This window comes from Neofelis nebulosa, chromosome 1 (assembly GCF_028018385.1).
Source record: "Neofelis nebulosa isolate mNeoNeb1 chromosome 1, mNeoNeb1.pri, whole genome shotgun sequence".
NCBI lineage: Eukaryota > Metazoa > Chordata > Mammalia > Carnivora > Felidae > Neofelis > Neofelis nebulosa.
In genome coordinates this window covers 96,273,528-96,295,963 of record NC_080782.1, presented here as the reverse complement: position 1 = coordinate 96,295,963, position 22,436 = coordinate 96,273,528, and the positions used below count along the sequence as shown (strand labels likewise).

The 22,436-nt window shown below is 42.7% G+C and overlaps 1 long non-coding RNA gene across 1 annotated transcript; it reads right to left on the bottom strand.

Annotated features, from left to right (window-relative positions):
- Positions 1-3,936: 3,936 nt before the first annotated feature.
- On the bottom strand, positions 3,937-15,285 carry LOC131510965 (uncharacterized). Its single transcript, XR_009261274.1, has 3 exons — positions 15,141-15,285; positions 13,772-13,851; positions 3,937-4,707 (listed from the first exon to the last, which is right to left on the bottom strand). It is a non-coding gene; the product is annotated as an uncharacterized LOC131510965 (long non-coding RNA).
- Between the last annotated feature and the right edge of the window lie 7,151 nt (positions 15,286-22,436).

Sequence of the window (22,436 nt, the reverse complement as noted above, 5' to 3'; positions counted from 1 at the left end):
GGACAAATTCCTAAACACCCACACATTTCCAAAACTCGAACTGGAGGAAATAGAAAGCTTCAACAGACCCATAACCAGCAAAAAAATTGAATCAGTTATCAAAAATCTCCCAACAAATAAGAGTCCTGGGCCAGATGGCTTCCCTGGGGAATTCTACCAGACATTTAAAGCAGAGATAATACCTATCCTTCTCAAGCTGCTCCAAAAAATAGAAAGGGAAGGAAAACTTCCAGACTCATTCTATGAAGCCAGTATTACTTTGATTCCTAAATCAAACAGAGACCCAGTAAAAAAAGAGAACTACAGGCCAATATCCTTGATGAATATGGATGCAAAAATTCTCAATAAGATACTAGCAAATCAAATTCAACAGCTTATAAAAAGAATTATTCACCATGATCAAGTGGGATTCATTCCTGGGATGCAGGGCTGGTTCAACATTCACAAATCAATCATTGTGATACATCACATTAAGAAAAGAAAAGAACCATATGATCCTGTCAATCAATGCAGAAAAAGCATTTGACAAAATTCAGCATCCTTAATAAAAACGCTCGAGAAAGTCGGGATAGAAGGAACATACTTAAAGATCATAAAAGCCATTTATGAAAAGCCCACAGCTAACATCATCCTCAATAGGGAAAAACTGAGAGCTTTTTCCCTGAGATCAGGAACACGACAGGGATGTCCACTCTCACCGCTGTTGTTTAACATAGTGTTGGAAGTGCTAGCATCAGCAATCAGACAACAAAAGGAAATCAAAGGCATCAAAATTGGCAAAGATGAAGTTAAGCTTTCACTTTTTGCAGATGACATGATATTATACATGGAAAATCCGATAGACTCCACCAAAAGTCTGCTAGAACTGATACATGAATTCAGCAAAGTCGCAGGATACAAAATCAGTGTACAGAAATCAGTTGCATTCTTATACACTAATAATGAAGCAACAGAAAGGCAAACTGATCCCATTCACAATTGCACCAAGAAGCATAAAATACCTAGGAATAAATCTAACCTAAGATGTAAAAGATCTCTATGCTGAAAACTATAGAAAGCTTTTGAAGGAAATTGAAGATATAAAGAAATGGAAAAACATTCCATGCTCATGGGTTGGAAGAATAAATATTGTCAAAATGTCAATACTACCCAAAGCTATCTACACATTCAGTGCAATCCCAATCAAAATTGCACTAGCATTCTTCTCAAAGCTAGAACAAGCAATCCTAAAATTCATATGGAACCACAAAAGGCCCCGAATAGCCAAAGTAATTTTGAAGAAGACCAAAGCAGGAGGCATCACAATCCCAGACTTTAGCCTCTACTACAAAGCTGTCATCATCAAGACAGCATGGTATTGGCATAAAAACAGACACATAGACCAATGGAATAGAATAGAAACCCCAGAACTAGACCCACAAACGGATGGCCAACTCATCTTTGACAAAGCAGGAAAGAACATCCAATGGAAAAAAGACAGTCTCTTTAACAAATGGTGCTGGGAGAACTGGACAGCAACATGCAGAAGGTTGAAACTAGACCACTTTCTCACACCATTCACAAAAATAAACTCAAAATGGATAAAGGACCTGAATGTGAGACAGGAAACCATCAACACCCTAGAGGAGAAAGCAGGAAAAGACCTCTCTGACCTCAGCCGTAGCAATCTCTTACTCGACACATCCCCAAAGGCAAGGGAATTAGAAGCAAAAATGAACTATTGGGACCTCATGAAGATAAAAGGCTTCTGCACAGCAAAGGAAACAACCAACAAAACTAAAAGGCAACCAACGGAATGGGAAAAGATACTTGCAAATGACATATCGGACAAAGGGCTAGTATCCAAAATCTATAAAGAGCTCACCAAACTCCACACCCGAAAAACAAATAACCCAGTGAAGAAATGGGCAGAAAACATGAATAGACACTTCTCTAAAGAAGCCATCCGGATGGCTAACAGGCACATGAAAAGATGCTCAACGTCGCTCCTCATCAGGGAAATACAAATCAAAACCACACTCAGATACCACGTCATGCCAGTCAGAGTGGCCAAAATGAACAAATCAGGAAACTATAGATGCTGGTGAGGATGTGGAGAAACGGGAACCCTCTTGCACTGTTGGTGGGAATGCAAATTGGTGCAGCCACTCTGGAAAGCAGTGTGGAGGTTCCTCAAAAAATTAAAAATAGGCCTACCCTGTGACCCAGAAGTAGCACTTCTAGGAATTTACCCAAGGGATACAGGAGCACTGATGCATAGGGGCACTTGTACCCCAATGTTTATAGCAGCACTCTCAACAATAGCCAAATTATGGAAAGAGCCTAAATGTCCATCAACTGATGAATGGATAAAGAAATTGTGGTTTATATACACAATGGAGTACTACATGGCAATGAGAAAGAACGAAATATGGCCCTTTGTAGCAACGTGGATGGAACTGGAAAGTGTGATGCTAAGTAAGATAAGACATACAGAGAAAGACAGATACCACATGTTTTCACCCTTATGTGGATCCTGAGAAACTTAACAGGAACCCATGGGGGAGGGGAAGGGAAAAAAAAAGAGGTTAGAGTGGGAGAGAGCCAAAGCATAAGAGACTCTTAAAAACTGAGAACAAACTGAGGGTTGATGGGGGGTGGGAGGGAGGGGAGTGTGGATGATGGATATTGAGGGAGGGCACCTTTTGGGATAAGTACTGGGTGTTGTATGGAAACCAATTTAACAACAAATTTCATATATTTTTTAAAAAGCTGTCATTCCAATTTCATTTAACATTGTACACACACACACACAAAAAGACAATGGAAAGGATCAGTGAATGATACAGAATAGTGAAAGCCTAAGTGAGAATAGTTCATATTTCCTTAACCACATAGCTAAGAATTTTATTACATCTTCATACAAAGAGGCTAACCTCAAAATCACACTGTACTCTTAAAACCAAATAATAAAAGCACAAAAATCCAATTTAAAAATGGATAATGGGGGCACCTTGTGGCTCAGTCGGTTGAGTGTCTGACTTCGGCTCAGGTCATGATCTCGCAGTTCGTGAGTTCGAGCCTCACAGTTGAGCCTGGAACCTGCTTCACATTCTGTGTCTCCCTCTCTCTCTCTCTGCCCCTCCCCCACTCACACTCTGTCTCTCTCAAAAATAAAATAAACATTTAAAAAATCATAAAAATGGAAAATTATTTCAATAGACATCTCTCCAAGATTATATACATATGGCCAATAAGCCCATAAGAAGATGCTCAGCATCTTTAGTTTTTAGGAAATTGCAACTCAGAAGCCAATTAAATACTTATCCACTAGGATGGCTATAATTAAAAAGACAGACAATCACAAGTGTAGGCAAGAATGTGGAGAAAATGGAACCCTCAAACATTGCTGGTGGATTGTGAAATAATGCAGCTACTTTGGAAAACAGTTTGGCAGTTCTTTTAAAAGTGAAACAGAGGTCCATATGGCCTAGCAAATTTGCTAGATATTTATTCAAGAGAACTGAAAAACATATGTCCATATAAAAACTTCTATACAAATGTTTATAGCAGCATTATTCATCACAGCCAGAGGTAAAAACAGCCCAAATATCCATCAACTGATGAATTGATAAACAAAATGTATATCCATGCAATGGAATATTACTCATTAAAAAAGTGAAGTGCCAATGCTTGCTGGATTGATGAAAAAGGAGGTATTTTGAAAATATTAATGCTAAGTGAAAGAAGTCAGACACAAAAGGTCATATGTGTATGATTTCATCAATAGGAAATATCCAGAATAGAAAAATCTATAGAGACAGAAATTAGATTAATAGTTTCCAAGCACTGGGAGGAGGAGTCAGGAGTGACTACCAATGGGTAAGAGTTTCTTCCTTCTGGAGAGATGTCAATGTCTTTTTTATTGCATAAACACCTTATATCCCCCTGCAAAACCCAGAAAAGCAAAGACAGTAGTTACCAATTACCTTGCCACTCAAAGATACACTGTTAAGACTTTTATTTTACATTCTTCCAATTTTTTAAAGTCCTTTTCACTTTATGAAAATAGGATTTTTTTTAATGTTTATTCATGTTTGAGAGAACAGAGTATGAGTGGGGAAGGGGCAGAGACAGAAGGAGACACAGAATCCGAAGCAGGCTCCAGGCTCTGAGCGGTCAGCACAGAGCCCAACCCCAGGGCTTGAACCCATGAGTTGTGAGATCATGACCTGAGCCAAAGTCGGATGCTCAACCGACTGAGCCACCCAGGCGCCCCTGAAAATAGTATTTTTAAATGTAAATATTTCTCTTTAGGCCACCACTCAGCTGTCATCTCGAACTTCCCTCTGTTACCATCTTGGGAGTTCCTTTTGCTTTTCTCATGATTATATTCCCTGCTTCCCAGTCTCCTATCTTCCTGCTTGCTATAGTCTCTTGTTTTGAGGATGTGACAGGGTGGCATAGATAACAGTCTCAGCAGCCTGCTTGGCCCCTGAGACACACTGTGGCATTCTGGGTTGGTGGTACTCAGCTGGTGACACGTTGTCATCTTGTCATCTTGGGATCTCCCTTTGCCATCATTGTGGAGATTCCCTGTTTTTCTCCGGTCTCTTGGCTGGAGATTGTCTTGGCTCTCCAGTCTCCTTTATCTTTTTATTTTCCTTTAGTCTTCCCCTTGCTGAGTTTAATCTCTTCTTTTTGATATGGCACATCCTCCAGTAGATTCTGGACAAAGATGCATGGACGGTAAGTTTTTTGAGACCTTTAAAAATGCCTTTAGTCTATGCCCACATTTGATGAGAGTGTAGATAAATTGAAAATTCCAGGTTTAGAATTCTAAAGGTGTTGCTTATTACCTTCTGGCTTCTAGTGCTAGCACAAGGCAGGCCCTTCCAATCTGGAAAATCTTGTATTTCGGCCTTGGAAATTTTCTTGAATTATTTCATTGGCAATTTCCTCCCTCCGTTTTCTCTGTTTTCGCTTTCTGGAATTTTTGCTATTTGGCTTTTGGACCTGGTAGTTGAATTCTTGTTTGTCTCTTAGACACATCCTCTTAATTTTCTATTTTCTTTGTTTTCTTGCTTTACTTTCTAAGGGCAAGAGTTCAGCTCTATCTCCATTCCTTCTTCACTTTGCTATCACAATCTTAATTCCAGGAGGTCTTTTGTTCACTGCATATTTCTTTGTGTAAGAGAGAAGAAGAAGCACATAATGTTCCATTCTTTTTTCATGTATACAGCATCTTTTCTTAGCTCTCTGATATATTGCCTATAATTGGTTTCTTTTTCTAAAAGTGTTCTTTGTCTTTCCTCCAAGTTGCTTTTTCTTTGTTTGCATCTCTTTCTTCCAAAGTGGAGACTTTCCTCAGATGTCTGGTATTCTTTAACTACCCATGATTAAGGGTTGGGGGATAAAAGGCTGTTTGAAAGCTGTGAATATGTAGGTTGGGCTTGGTAGTCCTAAGCTTTACTGTAGGGTGAGTAAGCCATTTGTTGGGAAAGACCCACCTTTGCACTAGCCAACTAAACCAGAGTTGCGTTTTCTTTTTTTTTTTTTTTTTTTTTTTTTTCAGACCAAACTAGGACATCGAGCTGATACTTTATAGAGTTGTCTTTTCTATATCCTTCCAAGAGGGCAAAGGACTGAGTGTCATCATTCTGGGACTGAGAGAAAAAAAGAGCTGGAAATGTCTACATTCAGCATTCAGAAAATAGTCACTTAATCCTCCTGTTTTAAGTGTTCACTGTGCCTGTCAACCCATTCATAGGCCCAGTTGCAGAGACTTTGGGTTTGGTTCTTAGCTCTCCTCAGCACAGTTTAAGAGTATTCTTTCCTACATCTAGGAAGGAAGAGCTATTATGGCAGAAAAGCTGAGAAGAATCAAATCTTAGTTTTGGCATTTCTAAAGTCTAAACCCCCAGGACCCAGTTTATGTCATTATGCAGCAAAAACTAAAACTTGGAAATAGGACAAAAATGATGACTGTGTGACCGTTCTAGAAAGTCTGTGAAGGGTTATCTGACTCATTCAGGGAATGTCCCTTTGGTTGTGGACCAGACATTGTACAACCCTGGTAAGTTAAAGATTCACTTGTAGAAAAATGATAAGGTGTGATGATATATTTAAGGGCTGGGGTGGAGGCTGGAAAATAAAGAAGATAAACCTAACTCTTAAGTGTAGGGCATTAGCTTTTTTAGTATCTTTTTAATAATCTTATTTCAGTATTCCATTTCTCACTAACTATATAATCTCTGTTTCTCAAAATTTCAAGCTTTTTGTCTTGCTGCCAGTTCCTTCATTAATGAGCTAAGAAAACCTTGGTTTGAATTAGCCCTCTATATGTAAGGGAAATAGGATTTTATTTTTTAAAGAATTCGAGAATGGTGCTTATACACCAAGAATGAAATATCTGGAAGACTAAGGCTCAGTGATAATAAGTTGTCTTTCCTGAACTTTCTCCCCAGATTAAATGAAGGGTCCCCAGGCTGGGAGAAAGAAGAATCAGGGAAGCCAAAGAGCTTAGAAACTGGAAGGTGCTAAGAAGAGGTCTGAGCTACAGAATGTAAGTAATTTACTTTTTATACAGTGGATCATTTTGTACTTCTGTTGTGTATTATACTCAGTAATATAGCGTAAACATCTTCATAGGCCAACAAATGGCCTATATATGATATATATGGCCTAGAATATGATTCTTCATTGCTACATAGCATTCCACCCCATGAGCTATTTTAATGGTTTATAAAAACTCTGAACATTTCTCTTTCCAACTGGTAGGCAAACTCCATCTTAGTTAGTTTAGTTATTAAGTCCTGAGTTAAAAGACCATCTCCTTATTGGAAAAAAACCTAGACTGGGTAGAATCCAACAAACAGTTTTAGTCAAGGATCTAGTGACCATAGTTGGCAAAGCCAAGTTAGCTTCTCTTGTAGAAAACTCTTTAATGAAGCTGGTCATGTTTAATTCTGGATGGCCATACTAGGGCAACACTTATTTGACACCATACAAGGAGAGCTCTAGGAATGGAAGACAGTGGATTCATGGAGCCTCCCCAATGCATGTCTTAAGTAATAGCAAAACCTAGCTTTCTGCCCACCCCTAGCCCTGTTTTCCTGCACAGCCGGTGATCAGGAGGAAGGGATGTGCCTGCTGATGACAGGCTGGTGCTGGGCTTCTCTCAGCCTATAAACAGAAAGTAATAAATGGGTCTGCTCGAAAAGGCATGGGGGAGACTGCCGTGGACTTCCACAGCTGATGGAAGGATTCCTAATGTGGACAGAGATACTAGTGTCTAAAGGGCCCCAATCCCATGATGGAGTCTGCAATGGCCTTGGTATCCCCTGAAGTACACTTGTTAGTAGAAGTCTCAGAGTTGATCAGTTACCTTTCCCTGAGATGCTGGTTTGAATCATTCCCTGTTTGGGGTGAGGGGGTTGGGGGCTTACTTTTACCATAAATCAAAACGCTTCCAATTGAGATCTATGTGGGATTGGGGATTTTGTTGTTAGTGTGTGTGCACGTGCCTGTAGCTTTGAAAAACACGGTGTTTGGATCAAACAGCAGCATTTGGATAACTGTGGTTTGGTTAAAACAGATTTCTATTTGCTCTTGCTATTATGTACATTTTATTCTGAAAATCACAGACACTTAGAATCTATTCAACAGGGTCACAAGATAGTTTTTAAAAGCTCATTCCAGTGATAGAAACAAAATACAAATTCCTAGTTTCTTTAAGAGAAAAGAAAATGTCACTTTCTTCCCTCAAGTGTTGAGAGAAAAAAAATAATATTTGCATTATAAATCCTGATACTAAATTACAGGCAAAAATGTGACCCATGGAAGTTATTTTATTGTTCTGTAGTGTTGTGTTATATTCAGGGTATATTATCTTCGTTAGTTGGAAAAGCAAAGTTAGAATCATATGCAGACTTTCTTGGTAATTCATTTAATTTCCTGTTTTCTGTTTTTTTTGGTGACTTCTGTAGAAGGACTATTTAAAAAGCTTCCCTTTGAGAATGGCCCAAGGAGCAAAGGAAACTTCTATTTTAATGCTTTATGAGTTGGAGAGAGGAATGCATCTCACAAAGCCTAAGCACCATTCCAAACAGTGACAAGACAAAGTTGAGCTGAGTGAGAGAACAAACTAGGGGCAAAGTCGTGGGTTGGGGAATGGAGGTTAGTGTTCATCTGCTTCATAAAAGAGAGTGATGATCTGTTTTCCACCTGTGAAATGGTAGAATGAGTGATTGAAGTCCAGTTGTCTTAACATCAGAAAAATAACATTGATTTCAGAAACTAATACATAATAGTATATGTATATATGTGTATGTATGTAACTTGTACACACCAAAAATAAGAATGATCATACCATTAATGGTTCTCAAAATTAAGATTGCTTTTTCCCCTGCTTGAAAAAGAAAACCTTAGCCAACCGAAGGAATAGACTTCAACACTCTGACCCTGCTGTCCAGCCCCCTTACCTTCCCCACACAGATCCTGTAGACTAGAACAGTTGGCATTGGTCACAAAGGCAGTTGACATGAATAAAACAGCTTTATCCTGGATTCCAAGATACCTGTGCAATGCTTTCCTTGAAGACTCTGGGCTTTCCCAGCTATAGAAACCACCCCCTTTCCCTTACTTTTCTCCAGGAGGACAGAGGAATCCACAGACTGTCAAGAATATCAGGTCTCCACCCACAAAGCAGAAAGCCTTGGAGAGGTGACACTTCCAAGATCATATTGTTTAATGTGTTTGCTATACCTTGTGAGGGACAATGGTCTTAAATGTTTTTGAAGTACAAAAGCTGTTCATTCCAAGGGGACTATCATTTTGCTAAGAATAGGACAAAGAGGTCTATCCACCCTCATCCTTAACCTCCTCCCTGTCCCTAAAAAAGAACTGGATTAAAGGGCACATGTCAGAAAATCTGATCTGGAGAACATGTGATGAAGTTTTATCCTTCATGAAAAGAAAATGTTCTGTTTTTCCCATTATAAATGCCTTGGTTCCTGCCAAGCCTCTTTTTATCCCAAATGTCAGAATATCCTGGTATAACACAGTAGAGATAGGGCAGCACAAACACTGAGTTATAATTTAATTCAATGTATACTCATTGAGAACTGTATACTAAGAATACCTTCCTCAAATCTCTTCCCCTGTCACCAGTAAAATAGTTTTTGATACTAAGAATTTCATTTTTAAAAAAAATTCTCCCACTAAATAAGACCGTGATGTTTCCATCTGGACTTTGCCATGGGCACCTTGGGCTGGAAGTATAAAGTACAGTCTTTCTCATGTTCTGGGAAATTCTCGTGGCTCAGTACAGGTAGCACCACTTTGACCATCTGACCAGTATTAGGGACTATACAGAGGGGCCAGCATGGCCATTTGCTTCCCAAGGCCAGGTGGTCATGAGAGACCTAGCGGGCAGGGACTATCAGTGCCTACCATGAAATAGGCGGTCAGTAAATGTTGAGATCTGAAATCTCAAGATCGGAATGATCAATATGCACTTTATTGGCTATAAAAATAGACTCATCTCTTCTTGTACTGGCTCAGAGAAGTGTGAGTATTCATGTAGTAGAGGAGGTTGTTTAAGGCAAGCAAAGCTCTGTTCTTTTTCAAACATGCCTGTTTCAAACACACTGTTCTTTTTTTTTTTTTTTTTTAATGGCTTCTATTTCTTCTTGCATTGCCTTAATCATTTGAACAGAAGGGCTCCTCTTTAAGGCTCTTTAAGATGGAACAGAATGCTACCTTTAGGTTCCCTGCTTTGCACAGACCCCCAGCCTTGTCTCCTACCCCTAAATCTATGTCTTTGTCCAAAACGCCCTTGGGCTCCCTCCACACCAGCTCACATGCATGGCACTGGTTTTTCTTTGTTTCCGGCACTCAAGAAGGGAATTATATATATATTGTGGGAGGGGTCATGTCTACAGCAGCTCAGATTCTCCTTATTGCAGGAAGTTCCTCCCATCTCCTTTACATCATGGAAAAAGTATTCTTTTAAGTTTAGAGATCTTGTAAGAATAATGTATGACCTTTAAGAAATGAATGCAACAAAATTAATACAGCTTAAAGTCTAACAGAATGAGTTTATATAGATCATATAAACTCTGTTTCTTCATTCTCAAATATAAAAGCTGTTGCTTCCCTCTCCCACCACCACCCATTGGATATCATTATTTACGGGGAGAATTCTATTTCTTAGAATCATTATATTTTTGTCAGTAGAAGGGGAACTCAGATACCTTCAATGCCAGGGAGATACCACAGATAAGTGACTCTGACCAGGTGTAAGCCACCAGGGAGAGATGCAGGCTGGAGTAAAATGAAGACCTCTCTCTCACACAAAGGAAAAAAAAGAAGAAGAGAGACTCACTTACATGTTGCTGTCATTAAAAGAAATGTCGCAAATTTTCTTGTCCCCAGCTTTCTTTTAACAACAAATTCTGAATAGCATCAGAATATATAGATAAGTTGGTCAGAGCCTGAGCAGACATGCAGGCCTGGGCCTGATTTATGAGAAGGTTTGAGGACTGTTGTACAAGGGTGCAGCTCAGGGTTTCCCCACCTTAACCTAAGCAACCACAGAAAGCCTTGTGAATCACTTAGCAAGTCAGAATCTTGCACCTGTTTCACTCAGAGAGGACTCCAGAAGCGCTGACACCATCACTTCCCTGTCACAAGGGGCTGGGGGCCAGATTTTCGCCTATGAAGCATCCTGAGAAATTCTTTTCACCCGGTAAACAAAGCCTGACTGAAACCCCTTCTGATATATAGACCCTGGCCGAGTAGTCTGTGTGACCTCGTGCAGGGCCAAGAATTGCTTTTGGTCACTCGGTGGCATTACATATGTCTTAAAGGGGTTTGATTATGCAAGAAAGGTGTGGTGTGGTGTGGTGGCAAGAACAGGCTTTTGGAACAAGATCGACCCACTTCTGAATGCCAGTGTTGATGAACAGTGAGTGCATCACTGTCCAGTCAACAACGCTTTCTGAATGTCCGCTAAGTGGTGGGCACTGTTCTAGACCCCAAGGAGACAATGGTGAACAAAGCAGAAAAGTCCTTGCTTTGGGGAAGTTTACATTTAGCTGGGGGGAGACTGGTAATAAATAAAAAATTAATTAAATGACATAGTAGGTTAGAAGGTGGTGGGTGCTGAGGATAAAATCAAGTAGGGACCGTGAATGGAGAGTGCAATTTAGTGTGTTCAGGGAAGCTTCACTGAGCAGAGGACCGTTGGGCAAAGACTTGAAGGGGGTGAAGGAGAGAGCTGTCAAAATGTGTGGGGAGTAGGGTTCCACGGGAAGGTCCTGAGGTCGCTTCAAGTAACAACAGGGAGGCCAGCACGTCTGGATGGAATGGGGTGGGTGGGAGTGGTAGGAAATAAGTGGCTAAAGGCGATGAGGGGTGATCAGGCCATTGCAAGTACTTACCGTGAGCGAAATGGGGAGGTGCTGTGGGGTATATTTTAAAGGATTTCCTGATGGATTGAATGAAGTCTCAGAGAAGAATATTCAAGAAGGAGCCCAAGGCTTTTGGCTTGAGCAACTGGAAGAGTGGAGGTGCCATCAACTGAGACAGGAAGGATGTAGGAGGAACTGATGGCAGGGAAGGGCAGAATCAGGAGTTCACTTTTGGAATTGTTCGGCGAAGATGATGAATAAACTGTGGCATAGGAGTCTGAAGCACACAAGAGAGACCTAAACTGAGGATATAAATGTGGGATCATGTAAATGGTATTTAAAATTGTGGGAATCACTGATAGCACTGACGAGTGATGGTAGACAGGGAAGAGAAGAGGTTCTAGGACTGAGCCCTGGGACACATCGACACAGTAGCCCAGCTACTGTGGAGGATCTGGGTGGCTGCAGGGGTGATAGGGTTAGGACCAAGGCACTCATTTTTCCCAGCTGCTAGCAGTTAACAATCTACTCCCCACCTCGAGGAATTGCCCTCTGCTGAAGGAGGCTACCACACCCCAGGTTATACCCTCATCCCAGGGATGGCCTGGGTCCAATTACTAGTCAACTTAGGGGTTTAAAGCCCACCTAATATCTCATTTCAGAACTCTGAGGGGCCCTCCCAGCTCCAGAGCATTTGTGGTATCAATCAAAGCCATTGTTGTACCTGCTTCGCTGTTCAGCTTCTCCCTTGGCCTAACCCCACTGCCTTCAAGTCCTTGCAGGTGGTGTTTCCAGGAGCACCCCTGTATATAGATCTCTACCTCGGTTGATTTCTTAGGGGATCTGTTCTAAAACAATAGCTTTGGGCATAGTGCTTGCTTTTACAGTTTCCACATTTGTAACATGGCAATAATTATACCTACCTGGCAAGATCGTTGTAGGGAGAAGAGACTTTGTGTGTACAGTGCCTAGAAACAATGCTTGATTAGTGGCAGGCACTCAAAACTTAAGTCTTGTCAGAATCAGATTTCACTATTCCACTTTCTCAAACACTCAAGAAGATTAGGAAAGGTAGCATTACAGTGCTCAGGAGGTCTGTCTGTCCTTCCCCTGAACTCCCCAGACTACATTCAGATGCTTCTTTTGTGTGCTCTGGCAGCACCCTCCACTTCTCACATCATAATTATAGATGGCACTATTCTAGACTACAATTGCATATTTAATTCTGTCCCACCCCTCTTTCCCATAAGGTCTATATCTGTCTTGTTCATGATTGTGTATCTCCAGGGACTAGCACATTGTAGGCATTTCATAAATATTTATTGAATTGAATTGAATCGAATTGAATTGACACGTGGTAGAGTTTACAGAATAAGGCAAGACTCAGTTTGGCTCAGCTCTGGGAATTAGACTCAAGTAACCTTTATGAAGCCCAAAAAAGACTATCCATCTACCAATCTATCCATCTATCCATCTATCCATTTACTCAAGATTTAAAGAGCACCAATTTGTGCTAGGCACCAGAAACAGGTATCAAACAAGATCTTACAGGCAAGCAGGGGATAGACAGTGGACAATAAACAACCATAAAATCTGCTGTTAAAAAATAAAGGGGGAGAGAGAAAGGCAGCAGGGACTTAGTTAGACAGAGTGATTGGAGACTTCTGAGAAGAGGAAATTTAAGATGACCTGAAAAAAATGTGTGGACGCTAGACATGAGAAAGGTAGGAATATTTCAGGCTAAGAAAGATCCTGAAAAGGGGAGAGAAAACCAGTGTGAAGGAAGAAGAGGGTGTAGTACACACTTTGAGAGAATGAGAGAATTATTCTTGGTACTGTTGAAGAGAATGGATTATAGGAGAGCAAATGTGTGGGTAGGAGGGACTAGATCAAGTAAATCTCTTCCTGATACACTTTGAAAGGAACCATGATAGGACTACCTGACCGTGGAGGTGAGGGAAGGGAAAGACTCAAGGATGGCTTTTAGGTTTGGGGCTTGATTCTCTGAGTAGATGGTTATAGGAATAAGAGAGACTGAGGGAAGTAGGCAGGATTTTAGAGAGAACCAAGAGTTCCCTTTAGGAAATGTGCAATTCCCTTTTGGAAACTCGAGAGCCTGCCTCAGGACAGCCAGCTGCACTCCTTGCCCAGACTCTTCTGAGATCGCCTGAAGTTCTTGGGGCCCCCGGGAAGCCTGGGGAAAAGAAGGCCCGCAGTGCTGGGGGTGAGTAACCACAGAGAGAACAAAGCATAAAGCAGTGCTTGTCTCCTGCAAAGATCAACACTCGATGTTCTTGGAAACTGAAGTGCAGGAGTTCAAATGTCTGCAGCCCCATTACCAGAAGGAGAGGTGTTCCCCAATCAGGAAAACTGCTCACATCGAGCTCTCGGCACACTGCCCACGAATCCCTGAAGAAGGGTCCCCTCGTCTCACACGCCACAGGAATGGAAACCAGATCTGAAAGAGAGCACAGGCCTGCCAGTTGGGTGTCGTTCAGACATCTGCAGGCAATTAGGGGCCTCCTCATGTGTCTGGTCCTGCTCACGACTGGCTTTGTGCTAAGAAAAGCACATTTCTTCTGTGACCACCGGTCTGTCTAATCCACAAAGTGTGCTCTGGGACTCATTGGGCTTCTGGGGGTCGAGGATGGGCGAGGAGGATGGCCGGGAGCCTCATCCCTTAGCTTGAGCCCCAGGGGATATAACAGCATCGAAGCCAACCACCAGTTCTTTTCAAGCAAGTGTCGGGAGTAACTCAAGTCCTAATGCCATTTGGCTGTGAGCACCACAGAAATCCTGTCACTGGTCAGCCTGGGTCGCAGAGCCCCTGTTCCTCAACTCTGAGGCCTCTGTTTTAATTGCTGTGATTTGGCCAGTTCTCAGCATAGCCCAGTAATGCACTCTCGATCCATCAGGGACATAGGAAATTTTCTCTTTAGTTACACTTTTCTGTGCCAATGAGATTATTTTAAGGTGCTACCCCCCACCCCCACCGCCATTTCCCCTCTGTGTTAAGGCTATGCTCATTAGCCATGAGAGACTGAATATGCAAATGGACAGTGGCCAGACCATACCTAAAAAGAGAACCCTACCCACAACTTTCAGCAACCTGCCTAGGAAACCAATCCCCTTATGTATAGTAAACAGCCTGGAAGCCAGTCTGCTGTACATGAGGCTTGTGAGAAGCCAGGTTGCCATCTCTTGTGACAATCCAGAAAGCTAATCAATAACTTCTTTAACAGTCAGCCACAGATGGCCAGAGCTTGGTTAATAACTTCCAGATTCCCTAATCCTTGTCCCTGCTTTCAATTTAGGACTAGAGAAAGTCATATATGCACCTTTAACCAATCATACAGGATGCCCCACTCCTAGTTAGCCAGCCTCCAGCTTCCCCATGCCACCGGCCTCCAAGCAGGTGCACCATAAGCCTTCCCTTTCCTCCACTCTAAAGCTTTCCCACTCCTCTGCCTGCCTTTGAGTCTCTACTAAAACGTATGTGACAGCGGCTGACTCCGCTGCTTTAATAATCTCTGATAAATAGGCTTTGCTTTCTTCATTTGCTTGATCTTGATTTCTGCAGCCATTCATGGATTTTTTTCCTTTATGAGTTTCTGAAAAATAATTTAATAGTACATTTGGACAACATATTGAGTCCTAATGTAATAGGTCAGGTACAATTAATCTGCTGTAACAGACCCCAAATACTATGGCCTAAGTAAGACAGAAGTTCATTTCTCTCCCATGTACCTGTCTGCAGCAGCGGGTGGTCAAGGTCTGGATGGTTAACTGTGTTCCTTGAAGCCACTCAGGGACCCAGATTCCTTTCTCCTTGTTGCTCTACTGTTCCTTGGTGTGTGCAGAAAACAAACTGACTCAGTCCCACGCTGTCTGTGCTCTGTCTGTAGAAAGGAAGAAAAGCTTGCCTTTCAAGGATGTGGTCTGGAAGTTACACACTTCACTTTATCTTATAATTGGTGAGAACTCAGCCTCATAGCCACACCTGGCTGTCAGGGATGCTGGGAAAAGTCGTCTCTGCAGGTCTAACACCTGTGGAATGGGAGAAAGTAGATGTCAGAGGACAAATTGAAGCCTTGCCCACATCATGCTGGGTAAAAAGGGATACAGAGTACACATGGCTTTTGTCCTCAAAGGTTAACCAGTAATGGTTCATGTGTAGGGTAAAGACTAGATCTTCTAGCCAGGCATTTAAGAGCTACCACCCTCTGGCTCTTTCCTCTTTCTCCAAAAAATTCCCTTCTCCCTTCCCTCCCATGTGTTCCTGCCAATGGAGTCATGCCACACGCTGCCATAATAACTACTTTTAATTCAAATTAATTCCTTTGAACATTTATTCTATCAAATTGTTCAAGAATTTTTAAACCACACCCTGATTGCTGGTGATTGAGGGAGAGGGTGGCATAGCCCCCCACTGTTGGCAGAGAATTTCCCTACCCCACCTCCCAATTGTGCATACCGGACTCTGTTGTCATTAACTCTGTCTGCTCTGGTGCCCAACCATGAATTCAGTCAGGGAGCATGTCCATCTCTCCATCATCATATTCCCAGCACCTGGCTAGGCCCTGGTGCACAGAGTTTGTGTTGGACAAGCAGACTGGGTCATAGCCCTTACTTCTTAGGTCTTATCATCTGAGGAAAGCAACCCCCCCTCCCCCCCCAGAATGAAGACTACCCTTCCCTGGCCCTACCATTCACCTGGCAGCAACTCATGAGAATCCAGACAGGCACACTGGGGAAATAACAGAGTTTTAAGCTCATATCATCATTGTGATGGTTAATTTGATGTGGCGGTCTGTCTGGGCAAAGGGAGGCCCAGAGAGCTGGTGTATCTGTAAGGGTATTTCTGGAGGAGATTAGCTTTTAAATCGGTAGACACAGTAAAGAAGATAGCCCTCACCAACATAAGTGGGCATCATCTAATTCATGGAGGGCTTTAATAGAACAAAAAACAGATAAAGACAAAGTTGCTCTCTCTGCTTGAACTAAGACATCCATCTCCTCCTGCCCTTGGACACTGATGCTCCTTGTTCTCAAGCGTTTGGACTCATACTGAATTATACCCCTGGCTTTCTTGGTTCTCCAGCTTGAAGACAGTAGATCATGAGACTTCTTAGAGTCCATAATTGCATGAGCAAATTCCTATAATAAATCTCATCTCTGTCTCTATCTGTATATATATCTATATCTATCTAATCTGTTGGTTCTATTTCTCTGGAGAACCCTGACTAATACAAACATAATCTTGGAGAAGCTGCTGGGGTGCCCATTCACACATTAAAGAACTTGGAATATTTCTCCCCTGTGTAAAGAGGGCAGTTTTCAGGCCCATGTGGTCTGGCCACTGGCATGTGACTTTCATCTACTAGTCTGTTCCCTGGAACAGCATGTTCTATGGCTCGTTTTGATCTGGCACAGTCAGATCCCCTCCCCACAGACCCTGGCCATGAACTAGCAGCCATTCTAAGGACTCCGTGGGCTCTGCTTTCACCCCACCAACACAATGCCCAGCCAAGTCCTCTTAGACCTGCAATGTCCTCAGCAGTTGGAAATCTCCTCAAACCAGTGGAAGGTTTATTAGGTATATATTTACAGAAGAAGCTGAGTTAGCAGCTTTATGTGGCAGAAGGGTTAATAGGGAGGCTTTCTGGTGGTAGCATTCTGCCTCTTCTCTATTGGTCTAAGCAGTTCAGCTCTGACCCCAACTTGCATGCTCTTCTCAGGTAAACAAAAGCCGTGTATGACTTACTTGAACAAGCCCCATAGTTTCAACATGAAGCAGCTCATCGAATGAGTCCTTCCAACTCTCTCCCTGTAAAGATTTCTGGTAAATACAATTTTTTCCATCCTGTCCCATTTACAGGAATGTCCTGGCATTCCTTATGAATTGCTGCCACGCCCCTAACCTAAATCTCATCTCAAAGAGCTCCACCTCTACTGCTCAGCTACCGGGCTCCTTTATGTCTCCTGTTCCCAGCCCAGCCCCAAGCGAGACTGTGGTCGTCTGCCCCTCAGTTGCTGCCTTAGGATATTGATGGGAAACAGCATCGAGTGACTGCGTTTCATGCCTCTTGGCCTCCAAAGAAGCAAATTAGGGTTTTAAATAAGATGAACTAGGCTTGAGTGGGAGTGGGAAGACCGCCAATTACCATCTCTTAATTCAAGGTTGCTAGCAAAAAGGCTTGAACTATTTCTACTTTTAAACAAAGTGAAAATTTGATGTTAATTCTGACCTAAAAATGTGGGGCTTGGAGGGGAGAGAGAAAGAAAGGAGATGCTTTCCTTCTCTGATTTCAACTGGGAGTTGTGTTAAATCCAGCCCTCCAAGGTGCTGGGGTGGGAGGGCTTTTTCTGATTCTCCATAGACTCCAAGCCACCGTGGCCCCACCAAACCCAGGTGCACTCTGTTGCTTTCTGTACCCACCAAAGCCACAGACTTTCCTGCTCAAACTTCCAGCAGCTTTCCCCAGTTTTATCCACCAAGACTCAAAAATTGCGGACAGAAGTTATTTTCCGGTTTCTTTACATTTAACTGATTACATTGTTCACGTTACAACACCTGCAAATACCTGAGAGAGTCCCAGTCTATTCCAATTTTCTCGTCATTAGCATTTTTAGCTTCCCACATCTGCTAATAAGAACAGAGCTGTGGGTTGAGGTAATCCCTTCCGAAACTAAATTATTTTGTGTATGCAGTAACCATTCTGGGATTATGGCTACACTCCACTGACATAACAGATGCATAAAGATGATGAATAGAAGTTGCAGGCTTTGCAACCACAGAAGATAATTCTGGCTTATCCTTGTCTCCAAGCAAGCTGTACATTCTTTAATATCTGAATTTTAAAGGCGAGGACCAAGATGGTGGAGAATTTTTTAATGACTTAACGCATTTAGTATAAGTACCGCTCTATGAATCATTGTGCTGGTAGGAGCAGGAAGAAGGGGGAGGTGGATAAGAGAAAACAGTGGAGTAGGTGGCACACAAAGAGGAACACGTGGGCTGTTCCAGACTGTTTCAGGCAAGCGCCTGAGATGGGGTGCCTCCCTCTCAAACCACCCTGAATTTTTATCACAGTGAGTGATGAAACACCCCTCACCACCACACCCTCACCTCCCCACAGAGATTGCAGACTTCCTTTGGGGTGGGGGTGGGGGGGGGGGTCCTCTGTCTTCTCGCTTGCCAGGAGCTCACGAAATAATATACCTTTCAACCCAAGTCCTGCAGGGGTAGGCACCTAGCAGAGGGAAGGCGGGAGTAGTGACTCATCTGTGATGAAATTTTCACAAGTCTAGAGTGATATGAGAAAAACAAGGATAATTATATACATATATATAATTATAATCATATGTATGTGATGGTGTAAGATTACTAACTCATTTGGGGGGAAAGACTGTTCATTATACGGAGATTATGCTTTTAGCACTCATTTGGGGTCAAAAAGTCCTATTATGAAAAATGTATGACAGAAGATGCTAGGATTTTTGTGTTTGGTTTTGATTAATCTGTCATTTGGCAAAATTAAAAGCTGACTATCCTGTGTATGTCTCCCACCCTCCCACTTCTTTTTAAAATTTTACCAATTTGGGAAATTATAGTTCTGAGAAACCACTGGCCCGGAGCCCCATGGCCAGCCTTGAGCCCTACCATGGGTACCAGCACCCAAATGCCCTCCCAGCTTGCTTGAAAGGCATGATTCCCACTGCCTTCAAGGTCAGTGCATTGAGTTCAAAGCCAGGAGTCGGTGAATGTGGGATGTTGCCTAGTGCCCCTTACTGTCTTTGCTTTGTTCACTCCATGTGAATGAACCTTTTCTTTTGGGTCCTCTCCAACTCCTTAGGGTCTCCTCCCAAGCTGAAGACAGCATTAAAAAGTCAGAGAGGGGTGCCTGGGCGGCTCAGTCGGTTGAGTGTCCGACTTCAGCTCAGGTCATGATCTCATGGTTCCTGGGTTTGAGCCCCACGTCAGGCTCTGTGCTGACGGCTCAGAGCCTGGAGCCTGCTTCAGATTCTGTCTCTGGCTCTCTCTGCCCCTCCCCCACTTGTGCTCTGTCTGTCTCTAAAATAAATAAAGCTTAAAAAAATTTTTAAAGATAGACTTTCCTTTCTTTCACTCCCACACACCTGTGTTGCTCCAGCAGGCAGACCCGTGAACCTTGCATAAGGGGATGGGGGTGCTTGTGGATAATTATTAATAAATGACAACAGGCGCCTCTCAGGAATCCCTCAGGATATGGAGAGGTGACACAGCCTAGTGTTGCAGTTTATATGAGTAAAGGTGTACTTCCCACACCAAAACTTGTGACATGTTTACAGACAAATAAATCCAACTCAAGCGGCACATCTGTCGTCAGAGCTTTCTGCAGCTGTGCTATGATAGGGGCGCAGTCCTCTCCTGCTTCTGTGCCACCCCCTGGAGAAGCTGAGTGTCTTGAGGCTCGGTGGCAGCATTTGTGAATGGATGTCACTCCATTGGTGGGGGAGGGAACAGCACAGAGGGGACAGGGCCTAGCAGAGAATGAGTGACTTATGCAATGGGGATTTGGGTCTGATCTCTGGTTCTGTCGCTTCCTGGCTTAGGGTCTAGGGGCTCCTTGATCCCAAACAAGTGAAGCCAAGCTCAAGCAAGATTGAGATGCAGGGGTGTCTCATGGGATCCACGAGTGGGATGGCAGCTGAGCCTCAAGAAGGAGACTCATCAGAAGCCGACAAGAAAGAGCAGGTTCACTCTTGGCTTTTCCTCACTGCCTCCCTCTGTGCCTGGCTCAGCAGCTCCTGCCCATGCGGTGGGCAGGAGACCACTGCCTCACAGCCCCTGGGTTTACACATTGTAGGTCCAGACACTGGATTGTGACTGTCAGCCCCAAACCCAGTTTCCTGGGGGAGTCACCCCATTGGCTTAGCCCGGGATGGCTTTCCACTCCTGCTCCGGAAAGCAACAACATGGGGCCAACAGCGCTGCTGAGGCCCAAATGAGTTTGCTAGGAAGGCTGTGTCACTGTTAGCAGGGCAGAGATCTGAAGTGTGTCTAACACTGGCCAAGGATCAGCCTCGGAAGAGCCTGCATCCCTCTCTGTAAAATGGAGCTGTGGAAGTGGCCATTTCCATATATTCCTGAAAAACAAACACCTTTTCATGGACTAAGAAAACACTCGGTAATATGAATTTAATGTCTCTTATGATAAATTATTTTATTCTTATCCTTTGAAACGTTGGAAAATATAAGAATAGATAGGTCTGAGATCAGGCAAGAGTATGGCAAAGAGCGAGTGACTGTTTCCAGATCCTAGGCATTGCCAAAAATAGTGACAGTCCAAAGCTACAGAAAATATTTTTAAATTATCTTTTTCTCATTATAGAAGAGCATATTCTTATTATAAAGCATCCAAATAATACAGGAATGTATTCAACAATAAGTAAAATATCCCCCATGATCCACTCTTGCCCCCAACCTGAAAAATCCCAGAACAACATCGCTACAGTTTAGTATAATCCTCCTAGGTGGTTTTTATGCATGTTCGCTTACGTGCGTGGACTCGACACACACACACACACTCACACGCACACACACACACGCTCTGACTCAGGTTTGTTGCTTTTTCCTACAGGACAGAGTCCTGTGATACATATTCTTTTAAGTGTGTTTTTAATTAACCTTTCCTGCATCAATATGTATAGATCCTAGTATCTATAACCGCTGTGAAGTATCCCTTTATAAGGCCATACCACAAAATATCTATTGTTAGATACTAACAGTGACCATCGAGATACGGCTAGAGAACACTGAAGCTAAAAGAAAGTTTATTCTTTTTTTTAAAACCTTCTTTATCTCTCTCCTTAGAACATTCCAAAAGCCTTTGGAAAAGAGAAGTGGCAGGAAACCCAAATAGAGGCAAAGGTAAAAATAAATGCAGTCCCTCATCGGGTAGGTAGCTGAGCCACGGCAAGATGTCTGGCAGTGCTGGTGACCCTTATGGCACCTCAAGGGCTCAATGAATTCATGTTGAAAATATAAATGGCTGTAACTTTATCTTCAGATGTAAGAGCTCAGAATAGTATTGCGACATGTTTAAAGACATGGTTCAAATGACTAGCTGGAGGTTTCCACACAGATATCTTTATTCTGATATCCACAAATTCATCCTAAATGCATACTCTGAGTCATACAGGCTTTAAAGAAACACAATTTTGCACTTATGGCAAGATGGGGTTTCTCTCCACCTGCCATCTCATCCTGGAAATAGAGCACTTACTCAGTTTTCCTCTGGTGCCTTGTCCTTATCAAACCAAGATAACAGAAGAGGTCTTCAGTAAGACCTGTTAAAATGTCCAGTTTGTATTGCCAGTCAGCAAAAGGTCATCTGAAAAGTCCCCTGTCAGTGTCATTAATCAGGAGGAGAAGAGCCCAGGCTGGACCTCCTGAGTTTGAAACACTTGTATGGGAAAGTGCTTTTCTTTTTTTCCTGTTGATAACTCCTAAGCCTTTTTGATTTTTGGCCAGATGCTTGTCAACAAGAGATAAGTGTGGGGGGGATCTTAGAAGGAGGATGGGCAATTACGGGGGCAGAATTGAGGCATACGCTGGAACTGCCTGTCTAGCCTATGCTTAGCGCACGTGCCTCTCCTTCCTCCTCAGAAGGACAGACAACCACCCAGGTGGTCATGGAACCAAGTCAGTGTGTTCAGAGGCAGACACATTTCTGATGACCTGTATGAGGGGGGATCGAGTAAGGAATTGTCTGCTTTCCATTAAACACAACCACGATGACTGGTGTCTGATGATAGGTGAAGGACTGTGCCAATTCTGGGGTGCCAGAATGAAGGAGATGCCATCCTTGGCCTCCAGGAGCTTACAGGAGGGGCCCAGATGTAATACAGACGGAATGACCTAAATAAGTTATAACTAAATACCAGGAGAGAAAAAGAAAGAAGTAAAAGAGGCTTATAGTGAGCCTACCACTTTGTAATACGCTTTCACATCGATATGCTTATTTAGTGGAGTTGACTTAGGAGTACCGTTAGTGGTAT